Source organism: Urocitellus parryii, chromosome 11 (genome assembly GCF_045843805.1).
Source record: "Urocitellus parryii isolate mUroPar1 chromosome 11, mUroPar1.hap1, whole genome shotgun sequence".
NCBI lineage: Eukaryota > Metazoa > Chordata > Mammalia > Rodentia > Sciuridae > Urocitellus > Urocitellus parryii.
In genome coordinates this window covers 37,440,740-37,454,287 of record NC_135541.1, presented here as the reverse complement: position 1 = coordinate 37,454,287, position 13,548 = coordinate 37,440,740, and the positions used below count along the sequence as shown (strand labels likewise).

General features: G+C 49.6%; 1 protein-coding gene across 4 annotated transcripts in view; it reads left to right on the top strand.

The window, feature by feature from the left end:
* Positions 1-13,548, top strand: part of Ssbp3 (single stranded DNA binding protein 3) — a 157,386-nt gene that overhangs the window by 21,345 nt on the left and 122,493 nt on the right. The window contains exon 1 of one of the 4 annotated variants that reach the window (XM_026382039.2): positions 1,891-1,958. The exons of the other annotated variants lie outside the window; for them this stretch is intronic. The gene's annotated coding sequence lies outside the window, so the exon portion shown is untranslated. Of the gene's footprint in view, positions 1-1,890; positions 1,959-13,548 lie in introns of those variants that run through there. 4 annotated transcript variants of the gene reach the window in all.

Sequence of the window (13,548 nt, the reverse complement as noted above, 5' to 3'; positions counted from 1 at the left end):
GATGACTTCCTGTTTCCTTCCTGGCCTGTAGTTTGTCCTTTTCTTTTGATTAGGAAACATGTCTTCCCTTATCTCTGCCCAGCCTGCTCTGGAGACACGTAAAGGCAACTGGGGTGACCAGTGTCCAATGAGGAGCGAGGGTGTGTCCTAAACAGGAGGCCCTGTGAGCTGTTAAGGAGTTGAAGCTCCTGCTCTGGGAAGACCACTGCAGAAACAGAAAGGTTGTCAACAGGGAGAGATGACACGATGCACTTGTATGTTGGGGGGAAAACAAATTGAGGGACTTCTGAAATGTTTGTGGAAATTAAAATAAAATAAAAAATGTATTTTAGTGGTTGGGGTGCAGTGTGAACTCTTAGGTAGCAAAGCTCTCTGCCTCAGGGCCTTTGTATAGGCCGTTCTCTTGGAGCAGTTTCCCTTACCCTTTCTTCCCTGGAGGGTCTCTATTAAGTTTTTGTGTCTCAATTTAGATATCACTTAATTTTAAGAACCTTCTTATCATCATCTTCGAGCTCCTGGGCCAGTACCCCTGGTGGGTCTCTTGGTGGGTTCCGGAAACTCAGGGCCTGACATGTGATGGGTACCCAGCTCACATTTATTGACTGAAAGAGTGGTCAGAGGTGTCTGGAGGCTGCCCTCCTCCCAGGGCCCATGTGTGTGCAGTTGTGTGTCTTTGAACAGCTCCCTAAGGTCTAGCTGCCCTCAGAGCAAGTCTGAGTTTGGCTGCTCATTTTGAGCCCTGGCCTTGGTGTTTGCCTTTCTTTTCTGAAGTGGGTCTTTGACATATCGATGCAGCTTCAGATGTGAAGTGTTCTCAGAGATGTGTAGGAAAAGGCTCAGTCTTCAGTTCACCAGCCCTTGCCAACTTCTAAGGCCTCTCAGGGTGGAAGCCCTGTGATCATTCCCCTGACTAGTTTTTTTTTTTTTTTTTTTTTGCTTTTTGTAGAGGGGGCTGGGGAGTGGGTGGGCAGAACTTACGTGGTCTGGAGTCCAGAACACCATCACTGAGACCCTGTCCTTTGGTGGGGTGCTCACCTAGGTTGATGGAAAATAGCCCAGTTCTGATTCATCTAACTCTCCTGCATATCTGTGCAGAAATATTTTATTATTTGGCCCCTGTAATTCAGGGTTGTTGGCGATTTTATCAGACCTTACAAATGTACAGTTGACCTTTGCATTATCTGAGAAGACTCCTGTTTGCTTAGCCACGGATAAAACAAGATTCCAGGGGGTGGCTCAGGGCTTGGGTCCTGGGTCTTTGTGTGCAGCCGTTGCTTCTAATTGTGAGTGGCTCTTATCTATTCTTAGGGAGGGTCCAACCACACCCTGATGGAGGAGCTTCTTTATTTCTAGGCTGGCCATTCGGGCTTTTCCAAGTGCCTGAAATGCTTAGTTCCTTTAAACACCCACTTTCTGTTAAGACTGTACCAATGGTTTCAGCTCAGGGAGATATTGTATCCAAAAATGCACCTGTGGGTCATCACAGATATTTGTTTTTTCTCAGATATTCATCTAGCCTGTCTAGTCTGTCTGTCTTCAAATATTTGATGCCTGTACCGTGTGGCTACAGACGTGGAGGACACTGGCAAATCCTTCGCCCTCACAAAACTTACAGACCGTTCTTCCTCTTTATCAGGGGTTTGTGTTTTTTAAAATTCTAGCAGCACGTCTTTAAATATATCGTGCAGGTTCAGATTGGCTGTCCCCAGGAAGGCACAGGAATGCTTCCTTGCCCTCCCATGTGACGCTGCCCACGCCTGGGAGGAGCCTGCAAGGTCACCTTTCTCTCAGCCTCTCCTGGCCCCCTGGCTCCACTGAGGGCCAGCTCTGGGATTTTGGTCTAGTTGCTGAGACTCAGTAACCTAAGGTTTACTTCCTTTTCGTGAAAGTGGCGGTGATGCCTCTGGTCGCAGTGAAGGTGTGGGCTGCAGAGCTAAACCTCTGGAGGGCCAGACCAGGTACAGGTCGGAGTGTAGACTGGACCAGCTGCATTCAGGGTGATGTGGCACGTACAGGTGGGAGCTGAGAGAGAGGGTGGGAGTTTGGAGAAAGTGATGACCCAGCCTCGAAGAGCCCAGGCTGGAGATGCTTGTGGAACAGACAGGACCTGGTAAGGCTTTCATTACAGTGAGATGTTAAAAAAAATGGTTATTGGAAACTCAGATTCACAAAAGTCTAAATGAAAAGGACAATAGGTATACTGTCCCAAAGGAAGCTTTCGGTGGCCCTCATTTTTTGCAGACTTCAGTTAATTTTTCTAGGCTTTACCAAAAACACAATCCCCCCACCCCGCAGTGGTTGGGGATTGGGCACTGCAGCCAGGCCCATGGGGCCACCTCTGAGGCACAGGTGCTGGCCACAGCGCCACCCTTTCCGGTGAGTCAGCGAGTTTGTCCTGGAATATCCCTCCCAGTGGGGTGATGGCCAGGGTCACAGGCTGGGCCCCTGAGGGCTGTGGCTTCTCAGGAAGCTGGTGCTCCCATCTAGAGCTGCCCCACAGACTTGAGATATGCAGATGGCTCCTTCCCCTCCTGCTTTCTCTTTGAAAGTGTTTTTAATGTGGAGCATGTGTTGCCACTGCATTCTTTTCATGAGGACAGAAGCTGTCGCTGCGCGGGTTGAGAGACTGTTCGGATCCAGAGCCAGAGCCGACTATGGCCTGATCCTAGGTCTAATTATTTGGCTGGCTGGTGGTGGTTGCAGGGTATAATCAAGGCCTAGGCATTTGGGCCTAGGGGTGAGGAGGAGCCCTGGGGAGAGGGAGGGAAGGAGGAGGTGTCATGTGACTTAGCCTGTCCCCTCTGGAACTGCTGCCCTGAGGGAGGAACCGCAGTGACCTGAAGTGGGAGCTGAGGCTACCACCAGCTGGACTGCCTAGAACCAGGCCCAGCCTGTGAGGGAGGGGCTGGAGCAGGCGCTTGGTTCGATTGGCCACCTTCCATTTTCCTCTCTTCCCCCCCCCCCAGACTCCCCTCCCTGGGGGTTTACTGGCACTTTTACCCCCTCCTTCCTCAAGCTTCCACTGCTGGCTGGGACCAGCAGGGCCCCTTCCCAGCCCGGCACAGGTGAGCCCCAGTGTTTGACACAAGAGGGTGCTCAGTGAAAGTCCTGTGCTTTATTTACGTGGGTGGGTGGGAAGGACTTGGTGCGTTAGGACCTGTGCTTTCGCAGGACCACTCTGCCCCGTGCTGTGCCTGGCAGGTTGTAGGGGCTCAGATATGGGGCTGAGTGAAGCGGTGTCCAGAAAAAGCAGGGTTTTACTGAGCAAGGAGAGGGTGGGTGGCAGGAGAGAGGGCTGTGGTCTATGGAGGAGGCCCTGGTGGCTCTTGGCTTTCTCCTGCTCTTCTGCTCGTGGTGAGAGTCAGCCTTACCCCTTAAACTGCCCCTTCCTTGGCATGGGCTTGGAACTGATACTGAGTTTTGCTTTGTGAGTGTAAAATGTAACAGGAACATCTCTCTCCCTTACTAAAATCAAAGTCAGCCCCAGTCCACGGTACAACGCATTAACCGCCCCCGTGGAGACAGCCAGGGGTACCCTGCCCCGATGGACGGGCAGGCTGCGGGCCGGAGGTGTCTTGGCTTACCTCACCCACATTTTAGATTTTGTGAGCTGGGCAGGGACCGGGCACTCTCTCCTTCCTAGACATCAGTCGTCACAGCCTCCAGCGAGGAAGGCAGTGGCCTTAAGAAAAACAAAACAAAGGGCCCAGCAGCCAGGATTTTAGAGAACGGCCTGCCGAGTGTGTTGCTGGCGACCCTGAACACCCCCAGACTAGAAAACCTGCACTTCACCCTTGTGGCAAGTGTCCTGTCTGTCACTGGCTGACACTTTGAGGGGCTTTCTTTTCTTCAAATAAATAATTCTTTGTTTCTTTTCAGGGTGGCAGATCGGGGCTGGAGGCAGCCATCAAAGGCAGCCAGGCTGACTTTGAACCAGTGGGTGAGGAGAGTCCCGGACAGGCAGGAGGGGTCTAGGAGAGCCAGTGTCCAGCCCCGGGGGCAGGGGTGTAGAGACACCTGGAGCCACCTCTTCACGTGTGTGGTGGCGCGTTTCTTGCCCAGGGATGTGCAAGTGAAATATTAGACTGGACGAGGAATTCCTTCCTCAGAAGAGAAAGCGGGCTCTCTTTTCCTGTCCCTTTGTCTCTCGTCCCCTTTGTCCCAGCCCTCCAGCTCTGTGGCCTCCCCTCCCCCAGCAGTTCCTTCCTTTGTGCCCCGCTGGCCACTCACAAGCGAAACTTAACTCAGCCAAGGCTCCCAGTGAGACGGAAGGTGGGACACAAGTGGCTCCTAGGTCCAGGCCTTCTGGTCAGAGCTTGGACTTAAATGGACCTGGCCTCCAAAGGCGTTGGTGGGTTTTGATATTAGGTGCTTGGCTGTTGGTAGCCCCTACAGAGGGAACACTATTATTGGGGGTTTCTGCTCCAAGGTTGCAGCTGAGGTGGGGGACATGGTCTTGTACCCCTTCCTTGGTTTAGGGACATGGGGTCTCCATAAAGCCTCTTTCCCTGAGTGGTGCCGGGGCCTTTTTGGTTTCCTCATCTTTATGCAACACCTGGAAATATAGCCGTGCTAAACTTTTAGCAGAGCCCAGCTCATACTGGTTGTAAGATATTATCTTAATCCTCTAAGCAAGGGTCAGCAATCACTGGGGGGGAGGGGTAAGAAAAAAATCAGAGGAGAAAAACTGAAAGTTGGGGGAAATCTGTCATGAACTTAAGTTGCTGAGAATATGGGAGAGCAGGGCTTGACTCAGTTCTTCATGATGAAAGTGGGAACTCAGGGGCTTAGTGTCTAACCTGCCTGATGGCAGAGGTCTGCAGGGATCCTGTGACCCGGCGCGTGGTGTGAGGCTGCGAGCCCCAGCCCTGTAGGGGTTCTGCACTGGGCTGAGGCCTGCAGAACTGTGGTCAGTTGGTGTGGCTTCCTTGTTGCTAGAGCATTTTCCCCCGTTTACCATATCTGACTTATTAATTTAACTGTACATGTTCAAAATCATATGTTACAGAGGATAACATGTAATTCTGGAAATATTACGTTCCACCCTCAATTTACATAAAAGTTTTTATTCTGGGACTTCATATGCATTTTTGGCATCAGTGTCTAAAATGCTATCACAGAAGCCACTTTTCTTTGCCACCTTCCTAGCACATAGAAAGCCACTACTCTACCTAAGCTGTTTTTGATGTATTGCTTTTCAATTTTGTGTATGTTGCTGTCTGTAGGAATTTTGTCCCCAGCCACAGGGACCATGCCATTAACTTTTAGACAGTTGGCTTTGAAAAAAATCTGTCTTGCAGGTGACCACTGCTGGAAATGCTCCAGCAAATCTGATCCCCTTTTCTGATTTTGGAAAGTGGGGACATTGAGTGTCAGCAGCCTTGGTGCTGGAGTCCCCGATTCTCTCCTGAGTGACACTGATACTTTTCCAAGCCTTGTATTCCCATCTGTTAAAAGCAGACAGCAGCGCTCAGGCCCACTTCTCGGGGTTGAGCCTGTGAAGACTGTAGGACACCTTCTCTGTTGGGGGGTGGCTGGTTGGAGCACTCCTGCTCTTCTGGTTTATGGAGTAACCTCGAGGGCTTGTCAGGCAAGGCGTGGAGGCTACCTCGTGTGGGAATTCAGGACCCCAGTGGGTCTTGGTGTGGGTGTTAGAGTGGGGAAATGTTGCAGGGGAGAGGGGTGCATACTTTCAGCTGATGAGCACCCAGTAATGGGATGAGGCGAGGCCTGCGGCCCCAGCCATTTATTGATTGCCTGCCTTGTACGTGCAGTGTTTAGGACCTGCCTGCTGGCTTCTGGGCTGAATGTGTTAAATGCTCTTGCTTTGGGGATGTGTGCCCAGGGGGTGAGAGAAGACTTTACCAGTCTCTGGAAAGGCCTCATAAGAAAACATTTAGGCTTTGTCTTATGATGGTGGTCCTTCAGAGCGGCATCAGAGGTGCCAGGTTCTGTGCCGCGGTCATCATTGTCATGATAATTTTTTATTTTTTGGCTGCAGAGTCTCAGATGGCTCACATGACTGGTCCTCAAATGGGATGGAAACTCCTGGGATGGACAGTGGCAGAGGTGTGTGTCAAAGGTGTCCAGAACTGACAGGACAAATTTGCATCACCGTTTGTAAATAAGTGCTACTTTGAATATCCACCTTTGATGCGCCTGTGGTGGAGGAGCTGGGATTCCCAATTTAGATGTTTGATGTAATTTGAAACTGAAACAATCAAAAGTGTATCTCATGAGAAAAGAAGAGTAAGGGGCATAAGAGTCCCCTTCCCGGAAGTCGTCACCTGGCTGAGACTTTCCATGTGGTTTTCAGGAGTCCAGACTGACCACATGTCGAGGGTGTGGCCTCAGAGCTGGTTTTTCCTTCAGATTGTTGTATTGCAATGAGAGAATTAGTGAAATGAGGTTGAAACATGTGGTAGGTATGTTCATTTTTTTTCTGAAGCCTTAAGTGCTGCCTCCTCCTTTTGGCTGTGAACTTCATCCCCCGTTTAACCATTGCTCGGTGGCTTAGCCCACAGTGAGCACTGCACAGTGGGTTGTGCGGCGGGTTGAGAAGCGGCAGTGGTAAAACTAGGTCAGATGCATTTCAAAAGTGGGATGGTTGCAGCATGCCTCGGGCCGGAAATCCCAGCGGCCTGGAAGGCTGAGGCAGGAGTATGAAGGTTGGAGGTCAGTCTGCACAGTTTCGGGAGACCTTTTCTCAAAATAAAATGGACTGGGGGTGTAGCTCAGTGGTGGAGTTCCCCTGGATTCAAGCCCCAGTACTAGGCCAAAAAAAAAAAAAAAATGGAATTGTATGGCCCAAGAACTTTAGGAAGGGGCTAGGGACAGGGACAGGTTTCTTTTCTGAATGGTCAAAATCCCATAGTAACTCTGTGTGTGTGAGTGAGTGAGTGTGTGTGTGTGTGTGTGTGTGTGTGTGTGTGTGTGATGCAAGAGAAGGAGAGTAGGCAGACACCCAGACGCACCATGGGGAAGACTGAGGGAGGGAAAGGGGTCACCACGTGCTTAACTGGTTGTTGCTCCGAGGGGTAGGGGAGGCTGGCACAAGGCTCTTTCCTCTTTCCTCCCTCTCCCCTCCCTGCCCTGACTTCTGTCCTTTTCCCTTCCCTTCCCGTCCTTCCTTTGCCTACCTGTCCCCGTTCCCCCCGCCTGGTCAGCAGTGCCTCCTGACCCTCTGGCCCACTGCTGGCCCTCAGTGGCCTTGTCTTTGCCTCCCTGTAGACAGTCTACTTTCTGGCCCAGTAGCTGGCAGCCTGTCCCTTCAAGATCAAGTCCAGAGGAAGGCTCTGGCTATGTGTTTTTCTTCATAATCTGGTATTTTATAAAAATGGTTTCTGGGCTGGGGATGTGGCTCAAGTGGTAGCGGGCTCGCCTGGCATGCGCGGGGCACTGGGTTCGATCCTCAGCACCACATACAAATAAAATAAAGATGTTGTGTCCGCCGAAAACTGAAAAATAAATATTAAAAAATTCTCTCTCTTACTCTCTTAAAAAAAAAAGTTTCTGTGTGTGTTCCCAGGTATTTGCTTATGACCATCTCTTCCACATGGAGACTGGAGGCTCCTGGAGGGAGACTGTGACTGGGGGTCCCCCGCTTTTTTTTTGATACTGGGATTGAACCTGTGGCACTTTACTACTGAGTTACATCCTTGGCTCATGTGTCTCCCCCCCCCCCTTTTTTTTTTTAAATTTTGAGACAGGGTCTTGCTAAGTTTCCCAGGCTGGCTTTGAACTTGCAATCTTCCTGCCTTCACCTCTTGAGTTGCTAAAATTACAAGTCTGGCTGGTGGCCCTCTTGAGGTAGTTTTCAGGGCCTGTTTCCCTGGGCCACAGCTTGATGCTCTTGGAAGTCAGGTGCCAAGGGCAGCAGCAGGAAACAAGGTGTCTGCCATACCATCAGCTGGTTCTTGCTAGGAGGGAGGCAGAGGTGTTGTTAGGCTGGCATGGGGGCAAGAGTGTCTTGTCATCACACAGACCTAAACAGTCCCATCTGGTGGGCCCGTCATGTATCTGCTAAATAAATGGATGCATAGTTGCAGGTATGCTGTGTGGCCCCAAACAGGAATGTGTAGTCTTTGAGTGGTTTATCATCCTCCTCTGGGCATTTCTGTCTGTCCTCATTTTTTTCCTTGGTAAAATGATGGTAAACTTCCTTGGTCAGGCTGTCTGGCGATCACTGCCATTATGCTGAGTGTGTGAAAAGTTTTACTGGAGGGTCCTGCCCAATACCTGGGGACCCAGGGATTGAGTAGGCTCTGGAGTCTTCTGCCGTCTGCCGCCTGGTGGAGAAGGTGGGTGGAGAGTGTGCAGAGGTTGCTCTGCTGCTGTTTGGTTTGCAGCAGGACAAGTTCATCTGTTTACAGATAAGTCCTACAGGGAGGAATGGGTTGTAATGCTGCTGTTCATGTCTTCCCAGAGAGGCCCTCATTGCCGAGATCTGTCTCTGGTCTCTGGCTTCCCATCTACCCAAGTTGTGCATGTGAGTAAGCTGTGGTCTGTTCATAAAATGAAAAGTAGAAAGTACTTTTAAGCAAGTTCATTCCCTCATGATCAAGCTAGTTCATTGATACCTCAGGTTGGATTAAGTGTGGTTGACATTTTAAACTTTTCAACTGCTTTTTGATTCCTAGGGTTCAGGATCAGGGTGAGGTAGATTTGCTTTGCATTTCTTCCCCTGCCAGGTGGGGTGGGAACAGAGGGAGTAAGGGAAAGCCTCTACCACATGCTATATGCTGTATTTCATTGCCTCACTTCTGAGATTCTACTTCTTCTTCTGAGATTCAATTTCTGTGAAATGGGAACAAGGTTGGCATCTGTCATTGAATGGTTGAAAGTAGTTTGTGAACAAATTTCACTCTGGAAAACCTTAGGTGTTTGGTATTGGTAAATCCAAAAAAGCTTAGTTAGATACTGGGCTTGTGGATAGGAGGAGCAGGGCCAGTGTGCCTGAAGAAATTGATGATGTCCTTTGGTGGCTTGCCGGAGAGATTAATAACGAAGACAGGCTTCCCAGGGTGTTTCCCAGTGTAGCCATCTTGGATGCTGTGCCCCCTTTTGAGTAGCCGAGAGAGCCACGCCTCCCATCTACCTGGCTGGTCTGTCCTCTAGCTCCAGACACATCATGTGCTACCCACCACCTGGCCTCTGCATGGATTTTTCATGGACCATCAGCATCTTATCAGCACAACTACCTTCCAAAGCCAGTGTCAGTCCTGCTCCTTCATCCTGCTTCTCCTGTATGAGCCCACTTCCAGCCAGTGCTCACTCTGAGCCCTCATCAGCTTCCTGTGTTCAGATTCCGGGAAGCATTGGAACAGCCTGCCTTTCCTGTGGAGCAGGATGGTGGGATGAGAATCAGCCACTGCAGCCCCAGTGGTTCAGAAACACACAACTGAAGTGGTCAGAACCCACAGCTCCCAGGGTCAGCCTGGGCCCTCAGCTCAGACACACTCGTGTGCAGCCCTCGGTGAAAGTAGGGAACAGTGGGGGATTCTGCTGAGCTAGGGTCCGAGAGGCATGCCTATTTTTCAGAATCAACTCTTTGCCAGGGCTGTAAGGCACACACCGGTAATCCCAAGTTCTGGAGAGACTGAGACAGAAGGATCACAGTTCAAGGCCAGCCTAGGCAATATAGAAAGACTTAATCTCAAATAAAAAAGGCCGGGGATGTGCACGTGTTTAGCGTGTTGTGAGGCCTAGGATGCCATCCACAGCAGCATGTGCAGGTAGGGGAGCAAAACACAAATAACCCTTTGCTGACCCGTCCAAGTCCATCCAGGGCACCACCAGAGGCTCCAAATGTCTGGATTAGTCCTTCAACTATAATGAAGAGAGGGCAGCATCCATGGGTTTTTGTTTGTTTGTTTTGGTTCTTGGTGCTGCTAGGGATTGGATCCAGGGTCTCATACATGTTAGGCAAATGTACTATGAGCTACATCCCCAGTCCTTTCTATTTTTGTTTTCAGACAAAACTCTGCTGAGTCGCTGGGGTCTGGCCTCAAATTCGTGATCTTCCTCCTGCTTTATTTTCCCTAAAGCTAGAATTATAGTCCTGTGCCACCTCGCTGTCTTTGTCCTGTGTGTGTGTGTGTGTGTGTGTGTGTGTGTGTGTGTGTGTTACTGAAGATTGAACCCAGAGCTACATCCCTAGTCCCTTTTTTGGGGAAGGGTATGATACCAGGGATTGAACCAGGGTTACTTAACCACTGAGCCAAATCCCTAGCTCTTTTTTTATTTTTTATTTTGAGATAAAATGCCCTCTGCCCTTCATTTTCTCTTAACTTGACAAGTTGTTAAGGCTGGCTTTGAACTTGTGATCCTCCTGCCTAGTCCTTTTATTTATTTATTTTTTTAAATTTTGAGACAGGATCTAACTAAGTTTCCCAGGCTGGCCTTGAAGTTGTGATTCTCCTGCCTCAGCCTCCCAGAAAGCTGGGATTGTAGGCCTGTGCTAATGCACCTGGCAGCATCTCCTTTTATAAACAAGAAAACTGAGTCCCAGGCTGGGAAGAGCCACCCTGATTGACAGAAAGGGGTTCCAGATGCTGTTAAAAGTTTCTCATCAGCCTCAGTAGTGGACTGGTAGGTCTCACCTTGTGCCCAAGGCTGTTGCTAGTAGCAACCTACTTCCCCTGTTGGTTCTGGGGGCCCTTGAGGGGAAGAAGGAAGAAGGTGAAAGCTAGGCTGCAGGTGACAGTTGAGTGCCTGTGTCAGTTGGTGACAGTGGGAGATGGGTGTGGGCACATCAGAGCCATCCATGCCTATTGGTTTGCCATTAATTCTCCCCAGTCATGGGGAGATTATATCGCAGGGACATCACACTTTGCGCAAACACCTGCTCTGTTCACCTCACAAAAGAATAGAAATGAGAGAAGGACAAAGAAAAAAAAGAAGAATGAAGGGGCAGTAAGGTCTATTGGAGTCAGGTAGACTTTATTTTGTCCTGGCTCAGTTGTTCTCTAGCTGTGTGGCCTTGGCTTAATCACTAGGCCCCTCTGGGCCTCAGTTTTCTCACCCCTACAAGAGAGGTGAAGGGAGAGGAGGCCACTAGTAGTACAACTGAGCAGTGCTCTGCACTGTGCCTGACGCTCCTTAGGCTCAGGCAAAGACTGCTGGTACAGGAAAACTTGGGAATCTATGGCTGATGGGTTCCCAGGCACTTGGATACCACATGCCAAATGTTAAACAGGTCCTGCTGGAGGCTTGACTCCAAGAGGATGAAAAGTCGAGTGAGGATTATGTTGACAGTTTTTTGGAAGCATAGACAGACTAATTGACAAGGCAGGTTATGGTCAGTGCGGAGAGGGAACAGACTTAGAAGGGAGCCCACTGAGGGGAGTTGCTGGCTGAGTCAGGAACTGGGAGGCCTTCTTGGAGGGAGCATTGCAGCTGAGCTGCAAAGAAGGAGTGGGGAAGAGAAAATGGAGGGCATCCAGGCAGGTGCAGATCCTGATTTTGGAGGATTTGACCCGTGTGCATTGATGGTGGCTGACATTTAAAGGGTTCTTGGTCTTTAAATGTGCCAGGTCCTGTTCTGAGTGCTTTTTGCATATATGAAGCGTTTTTATCCACATAACTAACCCTGTGAGGCAGCTCTTACCCTGTTTTGCAGTTGGAAAACTGAGCCACAGAGAAGGGAGGTAATTCATCCCAGCTCACATGCAGTGCAGTGGACCCAGCCTTCAACCCTCCCAGGGATCAGGCATGTGCATAACCACTTGAATCACTGTCTTGCCTGACAGAAGCCCAGGGCTGGTTGTTGGGAGATGTTCATTGACTAGTGGGTTGGGTGAGTAGATGAGTTCTCCTTGCCTCAGTTTTCTTACCTGCAAAGTGAATATAACCCACATCCATAAAAGAAAGTGAAGTTCTTGGATGGAGTTTGCTCCATGGGGTGTGCTAAGAGAGTTCTTTATGGTATGGAGAACTGTCACACCCCTAGTTCCTTTAACAGGTGGTAGTTACAGGTAGAAGGGTATTGGACTTTAAGGCAGCAACTACCCCTACCTGCCTTACTATCTTTTTTTTTTTTTTTTTTTTAAACAAGAGGGATTGAACCCAGGGATGCTTAACCACTGAGTCACATTCCCTGCCCTTTTTAAAGTATTTTAGTCGGAGACAGGGTCTCACTAAGTTGTTGAGGCTGCCTTTGAATGCCCGATCCTCCTGCCTCAGCCTCCTGAGCCGCTGGGATTACATGCTTGTGCCACAGCACCTGGCTGCCTACTGTCTTTATTTTAGAGGCCAGGAGCTTGTCAGGCTTGGTAGGATTAGATAAAATGTGGGCAGAGTGCCCGGCATAGCACTGGCACGTGCACAGCCCCTATAAACAGTAGTCATTTTCATTATTGTGTCTTATCTCTTGATATTAGTAATTATTATTGATGGTCGTCTTTAACATTCTTACAGGCGAAATTTTAGCCGTACTTTACAGAAGTGGAAACAGCTTGGAGGGTAGATAGTGCAAAAGTCCAAAGTCATAATCATTGGTAGATACATTGAAACACCACATTGGGTGTGTCTCCAATGCCTATGCTTCTGCGTGGCATCACAAGAAGACTCCAGCAGGCTTTCCCCGTGCATCATAAAATAGGGTCTAAAATTGCCCCAGGTGTCCTTCAGGACAGCCTTGTAGGGCACACTGGTTGTGCAGTGGTTGTGTAGAGAAGCATGCTCTTGCACAGGTGGAGTCCACACGTGTTCTTTCTCCCACTTGGGCCTTGGACTGGAGAGTACTCCGCCAGCAGTGTAGTTTTCCTCAGTGCTCCAGTGTATTAACACACTTGAAACCTACTCTCAACTCTGAACTCAATTTGGCAAGATGGTATCCTATGCAAAGAATATGGGTAGTGACCTGCTGTATAGAGCAGTGATTCAGTGCAGGAAGCATCCTTTGCCGTGGGGTTGCCTGGAGACCCTTCTCTGTGGCCCTTCAGCAACATCCCTTTGGGCGGTTTCCTGGCAGCGGTATCACTGCTTTTCTCCTACCTAGTAGCCCTAAGAAGGTGGTTGGCCCTGTCATCTCACTTTCAGGGCCCGTTTGGTGGCATTTGAACATCTAGGTCTCTGGACTATGTCTACCCATGGCACTATGCCAAGTAGCACTGGAAAGAACCACTGAGATGCAGGGGTCTCTTTATCCTATTTGACAAGGGATCAGAAAATCAGGCCAAGTCTGTTTCCAGGTTTAGAATTGAGCTGAGCCGCACAGAGGGCTGCCACCACTAACAGCCACCACGCTCTTGCTAATTCTTTGTTGATTTGGAAGCCTCTTCAGGATTGTGTAGTGCCTCAGGGCCCCTCTTGTGGAGAAGGACCATAATCCTGTAAATATAATAACCCCCTGCTCTGGACACTTCATAAAGCAGTCTCCTGTACACCACCAGCTAGCTCCTTGGCACCCTCCAGCAATCCTGGGGGAGTGACAGACAAGGCTTATTACCCTGTTTGTTTTTTTGATGAAAAGGCAGGTGGCTTTAGTGACTTTCTGAAGTCACATGTCCAGTCAGTATATGATAAAACTTAGACTCCAATCTGAAG